At 38.2% G+C, this 18350-nt stretch overlaps 1 protein-coding gene across 17 annotated transcripts in view; it reads right to left on the bottom strand.

The window, feature by feature from the left end:
• gpat2 (glycerol-3-phosphate acyltransferase 2, mitochondrial) overlaps window positions 1-17688 on the bottom strand; it is a 142897-nt gene extending 125209 nt beyond the window's left edge. For 9 of the 17 annotated variants that reach the window (XM_067613925.1, XM_067614004.1, XM_067613917.1 and 6 more), the window contains exons 1-2: window positions 17562-17688; window positions 4356-4406 (exon numbers count right to left, since the gene is read on the bottom strand). The gene's annotated coding sequence lies outside the window, so the exon portion shown is untranslated. Of the gene's footprint in view, window positions 1-4355; window positions 4407-17377; window positions 17494-17561 lie in introns of those variants that run through there. The other 8 variants (XM_067613964.1, XM_067613955.1, XM_067613934.1 and 5 more) reach the window with 3 other exon arrangements.
• Between the last annotated feature and the right edge of the window lie 662 nt (window positions 17689-18350).

Genomic DNA, 18350 nt, shown 5'->3' with positions numbered 1-18350 from the left:
CCACTCACACAGTTTTAGATGAATAGTTGTTTACAAGTTTTGCCAGACTGAGGGGTGGAACATGGCACATGGTGGAAATGGTGGTTTGGGGTGTTAAGATAAAGAGATACTTATAGATACATTTTCACCCACAAGACCGTAGATGCCCACCCACTGTCTTCTGGCGAGCAAAAGTGTGACACGACGAGCAGTTAAGAGAGAGAATACCAGCTTTGTGTGAAAGCATATGCTTGAGGAGATTAAAAAAGAGGGCAAAAGTGAAAAGAGAGGAATATAATTCAGACAGTCTCCCTCAAGCCTGTTCCTGTGGTTCTGCAGTCAGTGACACCTCAGGAAGAGGAAGGAGAGAGAGGGTGGGGGTAGTGTGTCAGTTGACTGTGGTGGACAAACACAGACATAGGGTACAATCAGTTCTTTGAGTTAGCACTCACCCAGTAACTAAAATAAGATTAGTTAAGACTAGACTCAGGGACTGAGAATTAACAAGCCTCTTTAATTAATCAATCAAACAGTGGTCTGAATAAATTACAGGTTTAAAATTATTAGATAAGCTTCTAAAAAACAATCTATGTGATGATGAAATTTAGTGGAATAAATAGAACAGTTATTTCTGTATGTTATGTTCAAAGAAAATTTGGGGCATCCTGATAAGAGCCCAACCGATAATTCTGAAGCAGATATTGATTTAAATATCAGAGTTTTAAAAAATCTGAACAATTCAAAACATGTAATGGTGACACTCTTTCTAGATTATCTTTAGCATTTCTCTACTGCAATATCTTGTCCTTAACAGCTGACATATGCTCTAATACATCTATAATAATCTAATATCGTCCCATAATATGGGCCTGCAGATTTGTAGGCTGGGCCAGATCAGAACTCCAGAAGTGGAAGGTAATATCTACCACAACCCCTAGTGGGCGAGACACTTACACTGCATTTATTCCTCCAGTCACTGTAACTGTGAATGAGTCTAGCACATATTTATCAATAGAAAACTGTCATACATTAGCTTTCAAAACCTGACAGTCAATAAGTACTGTAGATGCATTTTAAAGTATTTGCTTTGACCAATAAATATTAATTACATTTCCATGTTTTTGGACCTAGGACCTAAGAAACCTCACTGTAATATTATATTTATATGTTTAACCTTGATCAATGTAAATGTGAATGACTAACAATAATATAATAAAATATCAAAGTTGGCTAAACTACTTTTAAACCAGACGCTGGTACAACCTCCTCTATCACCCAGTGTGCTTGACTCTTCGGCTGACAGCGCTCTCAGCAGCCGGGCAGGAGAAACGCTCCGTGGTGCACTTATTAACTGAATTAATACCAGGACGCACACTTCTTATTTCTCTAACTGTGTGGAAATCTGATGTTTTCACATCACAGACGTCGAACAACAGCATTAAAACAAGTCTTACAGGTAAAACAGGAGACTCATGTGGCTGTTATAAGAGGTTAATGTGGGGCGGCTGCTCTGCAGGTGTGCTGGATTGTAATGTGACTGGGAGGAGGCATGAATAAAATTTCTCATTATTGTTAGAAGGCAGTATTGAAGATTATATATTTATATTTATTAGAGGTGTAATAGTACGTGTATTCATCCCGAACCGTCACGGTGCAGGGACATTACAGTTCAGTGCATGCAGTCGTACAAAGAATACGCTCCGTGACTCAAACAATTACTGTCAAAATAATTTGCTTACTCCAACACATGGAGCTATTATTGTAGAGCGCAAGTTCCACTCATAACGTTAATGGCAGCACACCACTAGCATGCTAAAGGGTTTATGCTAGCCAGCTTAGCCAAATTAGACTGGTTACCCAGTAGTGTCGCCGTTGTCAGAATGACAAACGCTATTATTAGAATATACCCCATTATCATCTGTAGTGAAATGATACTGCGTCTCCGTCCCCTCTCTGTGACAGTCGGCTTTTCATCGCCTTCGAGTGAAGCCGTTCAGAACTATAAAAACATTGGATTTCTGCTGTGATCAGACAGCACGTTGTAAGAACCAGTTCTGAGAGAGAAAAATGTAGTTAAAATGTATGAGAGTAAAAGTAGTGGTTTGATCCCTCTGCCATAAAATTTTTATTTAACCAGGAAGTCCCTTGAAATTGAAATCTCTTTTCCGAAGGAGACTAAATCCAGCTCAAATAAAGCAGTTGCAATTCTCAGTTACATGGACTTTTAACATGGCCTTAAATGTTTCCGTATATTATTATATATAACATCATTAGATTATTAATACTGAAGCATCAGTGTGTACGCAGCATATTACTGTTGTAGCTGCTGGAGTTGAAGCTAGTTTCAACTACTTTATGTACAGTTAGACCATAAATCATCATAAAACAGCTTTTAGCAGATGTCCTGAACTCCTTGAAAGGAACAGAAAGGTTGTTTTCCTTTTCCACTGCAGCAACTAAACTGTTTCAATAATAGTTTTGGCCGATGAGCCATTGCTGAGTGTTTACATTTTTCAAAATAAAAGACCACAATGTTATTTTCTATTTTTCTTTTTTTTCCTGCTGTACCGAAATCATACTGAACCGTGACCCCAAAACCAAGGTACATATCAAACCGTGAATTTTGTGTACTGTTACACCCCTAATACATATTGTTATTATTATTGTTATTATTTTTATGATTACATATGAGAAGATGAAGAATGACCCCCCCCCCTCCCCTAGACACTAAAAAACTTCCCAACAGTTTGTGATACTCAAAGACAGGATTTTTCAATTCTGGAAAGTTATCACAGTGGCAACAGTTTTATTTATATCGTTGTGACGATCACAAGCTCAACAGCAAGAATACAGCATTCACATTACAAAGTAATCCACCAGGAATGTGCACTTGCATGTCTGTGATTTGCAAATGCAGTGCCTAGCAGGATGACATCATCCCCTCTGCACCCACAAACTGCCCCCATTCAAATGAATGAGAGGGCTGTGTTTTTCAAATCAGTGTCGGTTTGAATGTCGCCTAAGACTCATGACAAAGGGGGTTGTTGAATGCTACCAAAATGGTTATTGCTTTATCATTGCAAAAACAATTATGTGCTTAAAATTTAATAATTTTAAGATTAGTGGATATCATTTTGTGTTATTAAACCTGTGTCTGCTACTAATGCATGATCAACTTAAAATTATGAAAATGGTTAATTATTACATGCAGTACATCATGAGCACTTTGAGCGGTGACGTAAACAGTGATTATTCACCACAATGTTCCCAATCTGATACTGCATGATAAAATCTCCAACTCCAAAAGATGCTGATTGGCTCATTTGTTTCTCTGACTGTGAACAAGCTGTTCATGTGGCCAGCATCTGAATTACTCAACAAATCTGAAAAGTGCGAACAGATGTCAGACTACATAAGCAGCCACACCCTCAAACCCAAATAAGATTTCTATTACAGGCAAAGGCAAAATGCCTTTAAAAGGCAAAATTACAAGAAATGACAACCTAACACTAACACCTTGGTACGGACAAAAGTGAGTTGTGAGGATACTTGCAGTCATAGCACTAACAAACAAAAACACATCCATGTGCATGGGCTAACCACACAATTCCCTCAAGAGCACTCATAGAGAGTGAGACAGATGCAATCATTGCCCACCAGATGACCATGAATCACTGTTTCACCTCCCCTGACACAAGACACTCACAAGGCACAGCACTTCAAAGAATCACATGCAAATCAAATAGGCTATATCCCAGTTGGTTTAAAAAAAAACCTGAAAACTAGGGCTGTAACATTTTCTGTCCAAGATTTGTAGTGCAGTTTTATATATTTAGAATAGTAGTAGACACATACTGTACAGATGTACGATGAGAAAGAGGAAGGCATCCTCACTGAACTAGAAAGTTCACCAGAGTTCAGATAGCTTTTTTTTTTTTTGCATGTATGATCAGTATGATAAAGTAGCACAATTTCTTTATAAGAACTTAATTTATGTATTGTAATATGTAATCTTACCCTTTTGATTTTCACACACACAAACTCCCAGCAGGCCACACTCAAAGATTTTTAATACAGAAAAACACTCCCTGTGATAGTGAAGACAGCATACTGTTGCCATGGTCACTTGTAACATAGCAACTAAGTGACATATTCAATACATTTTTCATAGAACATCATTGACCCCTGACCAAGGTCTTAAGAACCACCCAAAGGTAGTAGCGCCCCCACTACTTCCACTGGTAAGGACTGAAAAGAATGGACTCACACATGCCAACACACACATACAAACACACAAGTATGCAGCCAGAGACACAGTGGGCTCATTCAGCTTTTTTTTGTACTGTCGGCAACAAGAAGACTGATCTTTGTCCTACCTTATTTTGAAGCAGCAGCAAGACGACTGGTGGCTGGACATTCAGCACTGTCTTAAAAGAAACAAAAGACATGTTAGAAGTCTGAAGCTGAGGATGGTCTTAGTGAAAGATATCTAAGCATTAACACCATTCTAAAACCTCAGAATGAAGCTTAACAAGATGGCTTGTGTAAAAGATGGGAATTTCCAAATTAAAAAAAAAAAAAGAAACAATAATTAAAGCTGCAAGCAGCGATAAATGGGCACTCGCAACTCAAGTGCGTCGGAGGGGCAGCCCCCATGGTGTCGCTACTAGCGGTAAGTTGACACAGCTCTGAATTTCAGGATTGTTGGACACTGTGTGATAATCTAAATAAGGGTGTTTGGGTACATATATGCCTGCTAAGGTTGGGCGATATGTCAAAATGTTCCTACCCTGCCCCCATCAGCCCAATAACCAGTGATTGTCAATATATTTGCGGCAGTGGGTGTATGGTGCGCGGGGGGTGATGAGCAAAACTTAGGAGAGATTCAGCAGCCAGAAATTTCTCCATTTTCTGTTTAGGAGCGGCTGAGATTGTCACTAAAACGAGAACAGATGGTCCACCTTAAAGGCCTGCTCAGGTTAGGCTAAGCCATTGGCCCTGTTTACACCTAGCATTAACATCCGTCTAGGGTGATCCGATCACAAGTGGACAGCTCTAAGTACAGGTGTGAACGCACCCAAAACGCATTGAGATCCGATCACATCCGACCACATTCGGAGGTGGTCTGGGCCGCATGTGGCCACATTCATTTAGCAGCAATGTGTCCTGAGCCACATTGAAGGACTGCCTACTTTTCCGGCAGACTAGGCTCAGAGAGTGCATCGCTGCCTCCTGGTGCATGACCCCTCCGTCCAAAGCTGTGTTTAACTTGTTTGATAACAGGATAAAGAAATGTATTATTTTGTTTTGCCATTTTTCATGTGAATTAAAAAAACGTAATCCACTTCCCGTTTTTTCCTGTTTTTCTCCTTCCCCTAACCCATTTCCCTCATCAAATCGACAACTGGAATAGAAATTAAACCATTAATTTTTTCGCTTGTCTGTCTAAAAAAATATTTGAGAAGCTAAACGTTGCTTGATAGTTTCCTCTGTCCTGTCAAGTTGATAACTAAAGGTTTTAGTTTTGCTGTGCTGCTCGACATAATGAGCTCAGGATTTATCAGGACGACGGCTGCTTTACTCCAAACAGTATGAACCTGGACTGTGAGATTGCTGCATATAACTCTATATTTGTTATATAAATTTATGTTCAGACACAGCGCTAGAGCAAATCAATAGGACAGGCATTTGATTTTCATGACGGGGCACATAATGCATTGTATATTTGTTTATCCTGTTATCAAACAAGTCGAACACAGCTTTGTACGGACACAGACCCCCCATCCTCCCGCCAGTTAAAAACAACAACGAATTTGGTCTTTGCAAGTAGAAATGATGTCTGTGTTTATGTGCATATAGAGCGGGGAAGTGAGATAAGATCACAAGTGGTCACTCAAGACATATGTTAATACCAGGTGTAAACAGACATACTTAGAGCTGTCCACTTGTGATCGGATCACCCGAGACGGATGTTGATGCCAGGTGTGAACAGGGCCATTGTCACTAACTTTGGGGCTAACCCCGTTCACTTTAATCAACAGGTGGCAAGCAAGACGTGGTAATTTGGCTTGGGTATTGAGGAGTTGTAGCATTTATTCACTGACAAATAGCCTAATGTGTACACACACAGCAAGCATGTCAGACGCATTTTTCATGTAAACGTCACACGCAACAAATACGCTCTAATTTTTATCTACGCAGCTGTCCGCACCGGCTCCATGCAGGCTCACGTCTCAACCGAGTCTCACTGGCGTAACCGCAACCTGCAGCGTTCATTTAAGTCTATTCTCCTCCGTTTTATGCGTGTCACTACAGTCATGAGTAATGGGCTTCAACCTATGCTCAACACTGCACCTGAACGCCTCCAGTGTAGACACACAGAAGGAGCACTCACCGCTGCTATTGCTCTGCCGACATGCTGCTCAAGCTACGCCGCTTACTGTCTAGACACGGGGTCACCGTCACGCAACGCTCTCTCTCCGCACTGCGTTATCCCTTAAAAGGAGCTACACTACTCTGTAGTAAGTTAGTTAAAATCGCCCTAAAAGAAAAACAAAAAAAACCCAAAAAACTATGGACTCAGCCAATTGTCAATATATTCGTCCAATCACCCAAGCCTAATGCATGCTCATATGGCCATAAAGAAATCCCTTCATGTTTCATTTACTACAAAAATATGTGTAGATGTGTGTCACGACACGCATGGGCTTTTTTTAATGACTGCATGAACTGTATGTGGCACCCCTCCCCTCCAAAAAGGAGTAAGTGTTATCCCAATGAGATGAGAGGAAAGGAGAGAGACAAGAATAGAGCCTTCATGGAATGAAAATGTAGGATCTTCAGCATGATTAGGTATTCACAACCAGACAAGCCAAATCAGAGGTAATAGGGAAGACATCAATGCAGCGAGCAAAGACAAATGAGAGAAGAGAGGGATGAGATGTGTGGGGAGGGAGAGAAAACCTCAGACTCTGAGCCCATTTGATTGCAGTGAACAAAATCTCTCCCATTTACTACAGCTCACACATGCACACTGGCTGATACACCACATGACACTCTTTCGGCCAACCAGTGCAGATGGACATTACTTTTTCCTTAATAAAGTGAATTCATTTGTTGATACACACCCCTACACCCATGCAGGCACTTGAAATGTGGATTAGCTCATGTACCAACATGACACACACACGCACACAGGCGTCCCTCCTCTCCTCTCCATCAGAGGGTGAAATGACATGACACCTCTGATCCTGTCAGAGCTTAAAAATATTACATTAGGCCTCGGCGGTGCTTTCAATTTCTCTCACTTCCACCGCTTTCTCCTTTTCGCCTAACCTCAACCCACACATCAAGAAGGTCTTTATAAAATGATCTTGTCAAAAAAAAAAACCTTGCAAAAGGAATATAACCTGCTACTTTTTCATTTTTAATTCCTAAAAATAAAGTAACACAGCTTTATTACATTTGGTTACTTTGGTAGAAATCATTTGGGATTTGATTCCCTTATATAAACCAGACAATGTAATAAAGCCATTTTACAAATACAGCAGAGGCTATTGACGCATACATAAATTGTTTTAAATTGCCCCTGCCAATTTTAAGACAATTTATTTACATCAGCTGTATATTTTCTACTTCTCTGAACTGTTGTGAAGTAACATTGTGGGAAAAAAATGATTAGTTAAGTTACTCAAATCAATTTAGTTTATTTAAATCAAATCAAAGGAGAAAATTTATGCCATCTGATATAGACTCAATTTTTTGCTCTTGACAAAAGTGTAGTGCTGTGCTGTGAGGGAAGTTAACGTTATGCAAATACTGAAATTCTGATTATAAAATGTTACAGTACAATATCAATAAACTAAGCCATTAATTAGGTTGTTCCATGAACTCAATCTTTGGAACAAGCTTATCCAGATGAGATTGAGAAGCTGATGTTGCATTTTTATTGAATTAGACTGCATCAGTTTGTTATGACACCGCAAGCAAGTATCAATTAAACACTATGTAAAGTTGCTTGAGGGAATGTTTGTTGTCAGCAGATGTTCAAAGTAGCAACAGTAATTGAGCTCAGGTGAGGCTCAGAATCAGTCGATTGCGACGGTGTTGCTATTGACGAGGCAATTAAATGCTCTTGAAGAGTATCGACTCCGGCTTTACGGTTCATATCTGTGTTTGCGTGTGTGTTCATAGCACACAAGTCTGTTTAAAACTACATTTACGGAAATAGGAGATGTATGGTTCAGAGACATTTCCTGTAATTATTTTCTTTCTGTGAGGCTAAAATGTCTCTGGTCTGATCATTTTCAAAATGTTTTTAAAGTATGTAAACACTGGATGCACTGTAATATGTCAATGTTTTCTGCTCCTTAAAGCAGCAGCACAACCCATCAGAGAGGAAGCTTATCTCAAGGATTTATACCGCAGTAATTCTACACACAGGAAGTAAATGTATATCCACGGATTTATGGGGACAGTAGGGGAATAAAATTATAGTATCGTTGCATTAAAGCCCAAACACATAGCAGCAAGAGATCCCTGCAGGACACAAACTGATATGACATATACTCTCACCTCTTCCATTAATTAAATTTGCTGAATGCAAGCATGAATTAACACATTTCTGTGTGCTCTACACCTGAGAAAAAAGGATATGCTACCGTAGCAATAATAGTAATTTTAATAATGACAATAATTATCACGTCAATCTGTAATAACTCCAGTTACACTGTGTGTCTGCAGTGGTCGGTTTGTGGCATTTTCAAAGCTCTACACCCACGTATCTGTAGGTGTGCTCAGTTATTTCGGCTGATAAGACTTCAGCTGGGTCCCAAATGTATGTAGTGTTCCAACTTCTCTGATATTCAAGTAAGATGCTTGCTAAAAGACAAACTGTTTAACTGTAGATAACTGAGGCTGTAACAGCAAACATAATCAGCATCACATGAGTGCAGCTAGATTCAACGCAGTGAGGATTATGAGCTTTATTTAACATCAAACTCTTTCTTTATAGTAATTTTGTGTTATTTAAGTATTGCCTGAATGAGAGTTTTATCCAGTTTGGGGTTCAACTGTCAATATTAATGTCAACCCAATATTAATTACAGTCTCAAATGCTTAATATCCTGTCAAAAAAGTCACTAAGTTTCACCTCTGAGTACCAATGTATTCCTGTTATTGAATTCCTTCAGTTCTGGTTGCAGTGTTACTTTTGTGTGGATTAATAACAGCAGTTACAAATTCAGCAACCAGTAAGCTTTCTATACAAGATGTGGACTGCCTTCATATTATTGCTGTAGTCAACCAAAGAAAATCTTGGTTGACTGAAATTGTATATAATCTTCAAGATTAGTCTTGAAGGGGGGGGGATAAAAACTGTTGGATGTTACAGGACAGAGTGAACTCAGCAGCCACTAGTGGTGCAACAGATCGTAGTTAATCCGTGATCCGTACGGATCGCCCCCCACGGTTCGGCACGCATGTGAACCACAGATTAATTGCGAAATTTAATGTCATTTAAGACAATTTAGACAAACTGCTGTGAGTACAAGTCACGGACAGACAGCGTGTTGCTAGCAGGGATTTTGAAGAGCAACAACCAAACGAGCATTTAATGGGTCGTTGTGACATCTGCAGGTATGTTTACATGCTGTTTAATGTGCTGCAGCTGAGCAGCTAATTAGCTAACGACGACACAGAGGTTGACTCACATTTCAGAACAGCACTGCATAGAGACTCCCGAACGCTATTGATTTCCAAATGAATGGATATTTGGCTTTATTTTTGGCATTAAAAAGATTTCTTTTGGCCTTTTCGTTGTTATAATTATAGAAGAAACACTGATTCAGTAAAACGCTCAGTAAACGTTAAGTACAGTTAGACCTAGCAGACTCCATTAGGTTGGGCAAGTTCAAAGTGTGAAAACAACAGGAGTGTTTTGAATACACATTACCCGTTTTCACCATAGACTGTATAAAAATATGGACGTAGTTACCGTGATGTCACTCGTTGGTTTCTGAAGAGCTGTTTTGAAGCTCAAAGCAAGCTGCTCCGGCCGTCGCCATCTTGGCAGTGCGTGACGCTGCCTAACTCCCAGCCAATCAAAAATGGGCAAAGAGGCGAGCCGCATGGCTGAAACAAGCCACCTGGTGGCTGACGGACCCGTCACTCAAAGCAGCTATGTCCTTCATTATGCATAACTGTATGGCTTAATAAAATTTATACAGGTGAGTTATAAAAAAATTCACCCCCCGTACAGTTGTCATGAAAGGGGAAATTAGCTATAGAGACCAAAACCGTTTTTTGTACCAGGCTGTAAACATGTTTATTTCTGCTGTTAAGTTGGGCATTTTAACATGGGGGTCTATGGGGTTTGACTCGCTTTTGGGTTAGGGTTGGGGTTAGGGTTACGGTTAAGTGGCCATTCAAGGAACTGCAGTTTTTGGCACTTCCGCATTGGCTTCATTTTACCACCCTAGAGGTTGCCGCTTGGTTTTCACAGGTAATTCGTTAGTCTGTCCCTCCTGCCACAGGAAATAATGGATTAATCCTGGAAGGCTATTGATGTAGCACTTTTCTCCTCATTAAAAGGTAACACAGCGATTATTCAACCAATGAGAATTTGGTCGGACAAGAGCATATCGACCAACTAATCGACCAGTTGACCAGGAGACTACAGCCCTACTTCATATATTTTTGATTTTATGTGTAGTAGACAAGAAATAGGTCTTTTACAAGTCACTGTGCTTGGTACTGTCTAAGATCTGGAGGAGTATGACTCTACTTTACACTTTCCTTAATTAATGTTGCTTATTAAATAATTCTATCTGAATAGGGCTTAAATTGATCATTAAAAAACACTTTTTAATATCTACTTTTTCTGTCTTGTCAAACTCATCTTCACAAGGAGTGCTTTTTCCCCAATCATGTGCCATGTGGTGCAGCTTTATGATTTGATTGAAGATTTCATAATAGAATTTTCATTATTCATGATTCTGTGGCAGCAGCAATAAAACTGTGGCAGAACGACGCAGATGGCCCTGTGTAATGGAAACACTGATGTTAGTGTTGATTCTTGAATTACTCAAGTCACTTCTACCACAGTTGACTTTTGATTCAGTTCTATTATTAAATCACTTCCACCACTTTTGGCTTGCATATTTATTTTTTAACATTAATGTTATTACTATGTTACTACTCCAGTGCTAGTTGGACATCACCTCTTTCCTTTATTTACATAAATGTTTTGTTTTTCTATCATTATACAAAACTTATGGATAAAATGTTTTTAGCAGCCAAGTCTGGAAATAATATTACAATGACCATAATAGATCACCTATCTTAAACTATTTTCAATGCAAGTTGATTATAATGCAGTTATATACTGTTATTTATACTATACTTGTACTGCATGAAATGAATTAATGTTTGTCTGGAAGAGAGGAAACCCTATGATTGGCTTTGGAAAATAAAATGTATTGAAGAGCGAATGCAATTTGTAATTAATGGACTAAAATACACAAAACCACCAATATATGATGCTAACTAGGGCTGCAACTAACAATTATCTTTATTATTACTAAATCTGCCGAGCTGAAATGATTAGTCACAAGTGCTGCAGTGTGTGTCAGTCAGCCTGTCTCGTTTGTTAGTGCTGGAGTTTGGTGCTCCACTGACAGTCTGTGGGTGACAGTTTGAGTATTCACAAAATACTTTGTCATACACAGCCAATTATTGTATTATGAAATCCAAAATGCACCCAAACGCTTTCCTTTTTAGAAAAAGGTCTATAAGAAAACTCGAGCATGTGCGAGCTGTACACCACCTGATTGCTACACTGCCCTCATAGTTCCACCTTTGTTCTGCCAACATAATGTTATTAACTAATGTTATTACAAAAATCAGTCATAAAAAACATTTTTGACATTTGTGAATCAATTCAGAATCATAGAAGACAAGAATTGCACTTCTTACGTGGCTGTGCTTCTTATGTCATTTTTTCCTCCTGCCCCTAATGCAAATAAATATTAAAGTATTCCACTTCAAAAAGGTGTGACAGAACTACATATACATGAAATGGCAGTAGTGAGTAAACACCCCCTTCATGTCTGTAGTTTTACTTTCACATGGAAAAAAAATGACATCCCAAAAACTCCTCTGTCTTTTGCTATCGGCCCTTCAGCTGAGACAAACGGAATTGGGGAACTTTTGTCATTTTTTCTTACAATGCAATTTCCGTCAGTCACACCGAAACTGCTACAAAAAGAAATCAAGTTCACACATAAGGAAGTTGTTCAGTCTATACACAATAGTCTGACACTGTGGCATTATTCTGTCACAGTATCAGTTCCTCTTTCCTCCATTCCTCTCAGATGAATGGAGCCTTTACATGATATAAAGTTGCACTAGCCTGCCATTTTGAAGCATGGCTAGAGTCAACTGAAGTGTAGTGTACTACAAAAGGAGGTAGACATAATCTGTCCAAGAGAAAGAGATTAGAAGAAATAAAAAAAACATACTGGTCAGGGAGTAGAGACAAGCGTTTTTGATGAAACTGAATGTCAAAGGATGTTGGAGACGTGACAACAAGGCAGCCAGACCACTGCGGAGGCAATGGACTGTAACATTTAACAGATGAGCTCTGTGTGGCCAGGTCTGAGACATCTGTATCTTCCTCCACCTGTATATAGTTTTATCAGACTACACTGTTCCCCCAGCAAGAGTGTTTTTAAGACGATTCATCCACATTAAGATCTTTCGCTACAAATTAGGTTCAATTTAAATATAAAAGTGTGGTTTAATAATTCATTAAACATTTGTTTTTCACCTCACATGATAGTGGTCCCTTGGTAATAATTTAAATTCATTCTGACATAGTTTGAGGTGATTAAGACATGTTAAGATAGGCTAAGCTCATTTGGTTCTCATTTTCTATTGAGCATATTGTTTGATGAAATTAGAAATATGTTTAAACGTATAGAGTTAAAACAATGACTAATTGTGCAATCACTATGACATTTTGAGTCTAAATGATTACTAGACTAAAAAAGAGCCAGATTTTAAAAAATGGCAAAAGTAGCAAACTTCAGGCCTAAGGCACTTTAAAAGCCTAACCATGAACAGGAGCTACATATTAGTTTCAGCTAAACATTGTATTTACATTACATCTGTTGCATTTCTTGCTCCTAAGAAATAACATCAGAAGATTATTATTACACTGACATATAATTTTAAGCTTCAAGGAAGAAGAACAGAAGTACATTATCACACGGCAAATGCCACATATTTAATGATTGTGTAGACCATCATCTAGTAATTTAATTGATCATGAGAAGAGAGGGTGAACATTACTGATTGATCCACTGCGGTGAATATTTGCATTGCCGCACTCTGCAATGACAGGTTTGTAAATTGTAATGTCAGAAAAATTAGAACGAACACTGGTGATGGCAAACATGTTAAATCTGCAAAAGCCCCTTAAGGCAGTGAATTACAATACATGGTTTTAAAAGCACCTGGAGAATTTACTTATCTGTTTCAGTCAAGTCAGTGTCCAAAAATAGAGTTGTGATGCAAAGAGATGTGACTGATCAGTTTTTCCCTGCATACCAACAAGTGTAAACATTGCAAAGCAAGTAACATTTGAAGTACACTAATCTTACATCTCCAAAAAAGCACTAAGGTTTTATTTTATGGGCTGATCTGAATTTGCTGAGCTAATCAGCTCTTAGCTGGCAACCAGTGTGAAAAAGCACCACAGATGGTTAAAAGGACCAGAAAAACACATGAGGAAATTCACTCATCAAGTTATCTGATTCAAGATAGAAAGAAAGAAAAAAGGTGTCTGACGTGATAGCTTGAAAGCTAACTTGTTATACTGGGTTTTCCTAATTTCTGACTTAGTTATGATGTGTTCATCTTTACAAATGCTGATTAGATTCTTGGTCACCACCATAGGAACAACATTTATTATTATTATTATTTAGTATTAGTACTATTTTTTTTCACTAAATTGGGTTTCTTTTTTGCTACTGTGCATACAAAACCATGTTTACAGGTCACACATATTTAGTCTTGTACAAAGCAGAATAACATTTTTGGTCAAAACTCAGTAGATAACGACAAGGTAATCAGTCATGGCTTTCCGACAGACATCTCTGTGTGTCTGGAGTAAAGATGAAAGTGAGTCTGAAATGAAGGTGTAGTCACAGACCACAGAGGACTGATAACAGATTTGAGCATATGACTGATGCTGATACTGCTCTGTCTGTAAACCAACTATTAGTCACTACCTCTTCACACAGGATACTTAAAACATAACCATCATGGGAAACCAACATTTCAGTTCAGCAAGTATGAAACCCTGTCTGTTCAAGAGAACTATTAAAAAAATGAAAATTACCAAAACATTTTTCTGAGTGGTGACATTTTCTTTATAAATATCATTATTTTTTAGCACTATTTTGTAGACTAGTGTATTGATTTGAATTTCATACACAAAAAGGTCTGCCCACTTATTTGACATGATTCACATCTTTAATATTATGCTGTGCTGCTTTATTATGCTGTGCTGCATTGCACATGCATATATCATAAATGTTGACATTCAATATTATAGACATTGGAATCTGTACCCTAAAAATCTAAATTGGCAGTTATATTATTAGCAGTTAGAAAATTGTCTAGCTGGCCACTTGCTTTCATTAGTGTTGATAACATGTCAACACAAAGAAAAGCACATACTCCAAAGTATTTTGCCTTTTACAATTTAATAGGTGTTTATTTAGCCTATTTTTTAAAAACAAAACTGGATGTATGTCCTGCTGCAGTCTTACACAGCATTTCAGACAAAAGTGCTGCCTACACAAAAATGGACTTTAGTAGTCACTGGAGGGTGAGAAACAAAGAATTATAGTTAAAACATTAACCATCATTGTCAGCAACAAGCACAGAGGTGTGCATGATCAGTTTCCCTCTGTATAACCAACAAGTATAAATACTGCAAAGCAGGCAAGAATTGAAGTGAATACATCTTCTGAAAAGCACTACGATTTTATTTTATGGCCAACAAGAGACTGATCTGTGTTTGCAGGACCAAAATGCTGGCACACAGCAGCTATTTACACAAAGTATTAAACATTACTCCAAGTGCCATATAGCCTAGATGTAACTTTTATGTAGCATTATGTCACAACAAAGACTTTTGGCCAAATGCATTGTGGTTGCTTGTAGCAACAGCAACTGTTGAAAACACCAAGAAAACAAGTGGGTGAATGCCTTAATTTTACTTTAATCCATTTTTAATACATACTAATCTGTGTTGTTCTTAGTTAACTTGTTACACAGTGAAATTGTGTGCTGAGAAATAAGCAGTCACCTTTCATTATTTTTTTAAACAAAAAGGTATAGATTAGTAGTGCAGCAAATTTTATACTATTATTTTCAATCAGAAAAGTGACCTGCTCTGTCACTGTGGACTCCTGCTGTGCAGAAATGTATATTGTAAGATTATAATGTAAACAAACTGTGTGTTCACATGGCCAGTGGCCTCCAGATTTGACCAGTCTACCGCCTGTTTAACTTGTGACACATCAGTGTGGGATACTGCGACAAGATGCAGCATTTCCTCTCAATCAAGCTTACATATAAAGAGATCAATTTCAGAAAAAGAGAAGTTGTCTTAATGCAACATATAAAAGATACTGATAACACAGTAACGCAGTTTGACAAATTATGTATGTCTGTCTGACTGATACTCTATAGTGCATAGTAAATGTTTTTACACTGGCAATGCAATCTGTGAACAGCTCACACAACATTTGATTCAAAAGTATCAAAGCGGATTAGTGGCTGGGCCACATTTCCTACTGACAGTTATGTCAAATCCTTCATAAATCGCTAGCTGCACTGCTCATATATATTTCCCCCCACACTCAAACTTTAAGAAAGGTGAATGCTTCTTGCTATTAGTGGCAACACTGTTTCATTTACAAAGTCAGTAAGACAAAAAGAATCAGATGACTATTTCTTAAACTTGTAATTGAAGCAAAATTAATAAGGCCTATTGGTAAAAATGGAGTATAATATTCATAAGTATGTTTTAATCAGTGTATAATCACCTGTAATTAAGAATCTTTGTGTTTCTGTTAGCTTAGAACCAGCCCTTTATATTTACATAGGGAGCGGGTCCTCTTCCAGGGAGCCCGACATGTTGGACCACCATGTTTCTACAGTAGCCCACAACAGACAAACCAAACACTGGCTCTAGAGAGGGCATGGATGTATAAAGAGAATTGGATACAGCGTTGGTTACCAAGGGACCACTATGTGAGGAGAAAAACAAATGTCGGAGGTAGGGCAAAACTCATTCCTATGAAAGTTGTTCAGTGGCACATGAAGCCAAAAAAGCCACTTCCTGAAAACACACTGCGCACGCTCTATGGGCCCAGTGCACCCATGGAGTATGCTCACTAGAGACTTCCGCAGGCTGAGACCGCTAGCTTCTAGTTCTAGTTAGCCCTCTGGCTAAATTGAATGGGGATAAACTGATTCAGTCATGCAGCTCTTCTAGACTTTCAAAATGTCATCGGAACGAATGGATAAAATTTTGATAGTGAAACCAGTAATTTCACAAGGGTTGTGATGCTAAAAAAAAATGTATCTGCTGATTTACAGGCGTATCTTTCACAATGTAAGTCTATGGGAAGAAGTTGTTTTGGGCCCAATAGCATGACGTGCTGTTGTAATTACACAGTTTGGCCACTAAGTCAAATTGGTTTCAAAGCCCGGCACTGTTCTTGGGGGCTTGAGAGAGGGCCTTCCGTGTTTTTCGCAAGTTTCGCTGCCATTGTAGGGTCTCCTACAGGCTTGGGAGGGGAGGGGTATTCAGTTGGTTGCAATCTGCAACCGCAAAGTTAGATGCCACTCAATCCTTCACACTGGTCCTTTAAGTACATTTATTTTCATTATGTACATGTACTTATTATTTTATGTTTTGTATATTGTATATAGTAATGGTAGCCTTGCTGTTGCTTTAAATCTGCCTCTATTTTTTAAGGAATGCATAATTAATATTCCTACAAGAAAATGTATATGTTCTAAGTAAAGTTTAAAAGATACATTTAAAAAAAAAAAATCACAGCTAGTATGTTCACTAATTTAACAGAGCTGTGATTTTTCAAGACATTAAAACCATATAGTGTAACCTGTAAACCTGACAAAAAGCAAATTTAAAAGAATTCTCAAGAGACTGTGGTGGAAGTATGTTTAGTAACCAAAAGCTGAGAGCTACGTTAGCTAAACGTTTTAGCATGTTTCACCCGGTAAATTAATTAGCCGTTAACACTTCTACCACGGGGAACTGTACCCTAAAAGTTACAACAAAAACAAGTTTATTTACCAATTTAATGAACGTTTGGGCAATTATCAAATGGGTGGGTCACGTTCAGGCTGTAATTAGCTACCTATCTGTTAGCAGCCGTTTGCGCCCCTCATGTATGATAATTAACGTTACAGCATCTGGGTTTTTTTCTGAATCCCTGATAGTCTTTCAAAAATCCGGAAGGCCGTTTCACAACACTTACTGCAGTTTTGAAGGTACTTCATCCACAGTCTGTCCATTTGGATGAAATTACCGCCCGCTTCAAAATGAAAAGGTGTGTTTCCAACGCAGCGACTCCGAGTCTAAAGAAAGATGGCGACCGGAAGTGACATATCTTCTTGCTGATTTGTACTACGCAAACCAAAATAAAATTCAATCTTGACCTTGGAAATAGTTTGAACATACCCAGTCAACGTCCCCTTACTAACTTTTTGCCGAGATTTCAAAGAGTTACCAGCGTTTTTCCAGAGCTTTCAACTATTTTTGGAGGACCTAGATATTTCGTCAAAATAATTTGCATATTCAAAATTAATTTCACTGACAAAGACATGTTACTACAAGAGGAAAATTATTCTGCACTCATTTTGAGCGTATTATTTGGAAAAGGAAAAAAACAGTTGGTAATTATCTTTAAAATTCTATATAACCAATAAGGCCAGAGAAATATTTATAAATCCTTTATAACATATGTAATCCTCAGCAGTCTTCCAGTGTCACATGTCTTGTATCATTTTATGTCCGCATAAAATGGCAAAATAAAATAAAAATCCTCCATATTAAGTGCCAAGACAGTACTTTATGAAGATACTGTCAGGATAAGTATATACAGTAGTTTATTGTATCAGTATACAGTATAATATGGCATTGGGACACAACCTTGGGTTTAAGGGTTTTCCTTTATTTTTAATTGAACATTAATTGTTGCAGAATAACCATATATTTGTGTATTTAATATTTATGGTAAAAAAAAATGCAAAGGGATTACCTTTTG

This window comes from Thunnus thynnus, chromosome 2 (genome assembly GCF_963924715.1).
Source record: "Thunnus thynnus chromosome 2, fThuThy2.1, whole genome shotgun sequence".
Taxonomy (NCBI): Eukaryota; Metazoa; Chordata; class Actinopteri; order Scombriformes; family Scombridae; genus Thunnus; species Thunnus thynnus.
The sequence above is the reverse complement of the archived record's forward strand: the minus strand, read 5'-3'. Positions and strand labels throughout refer to the sequence as shown.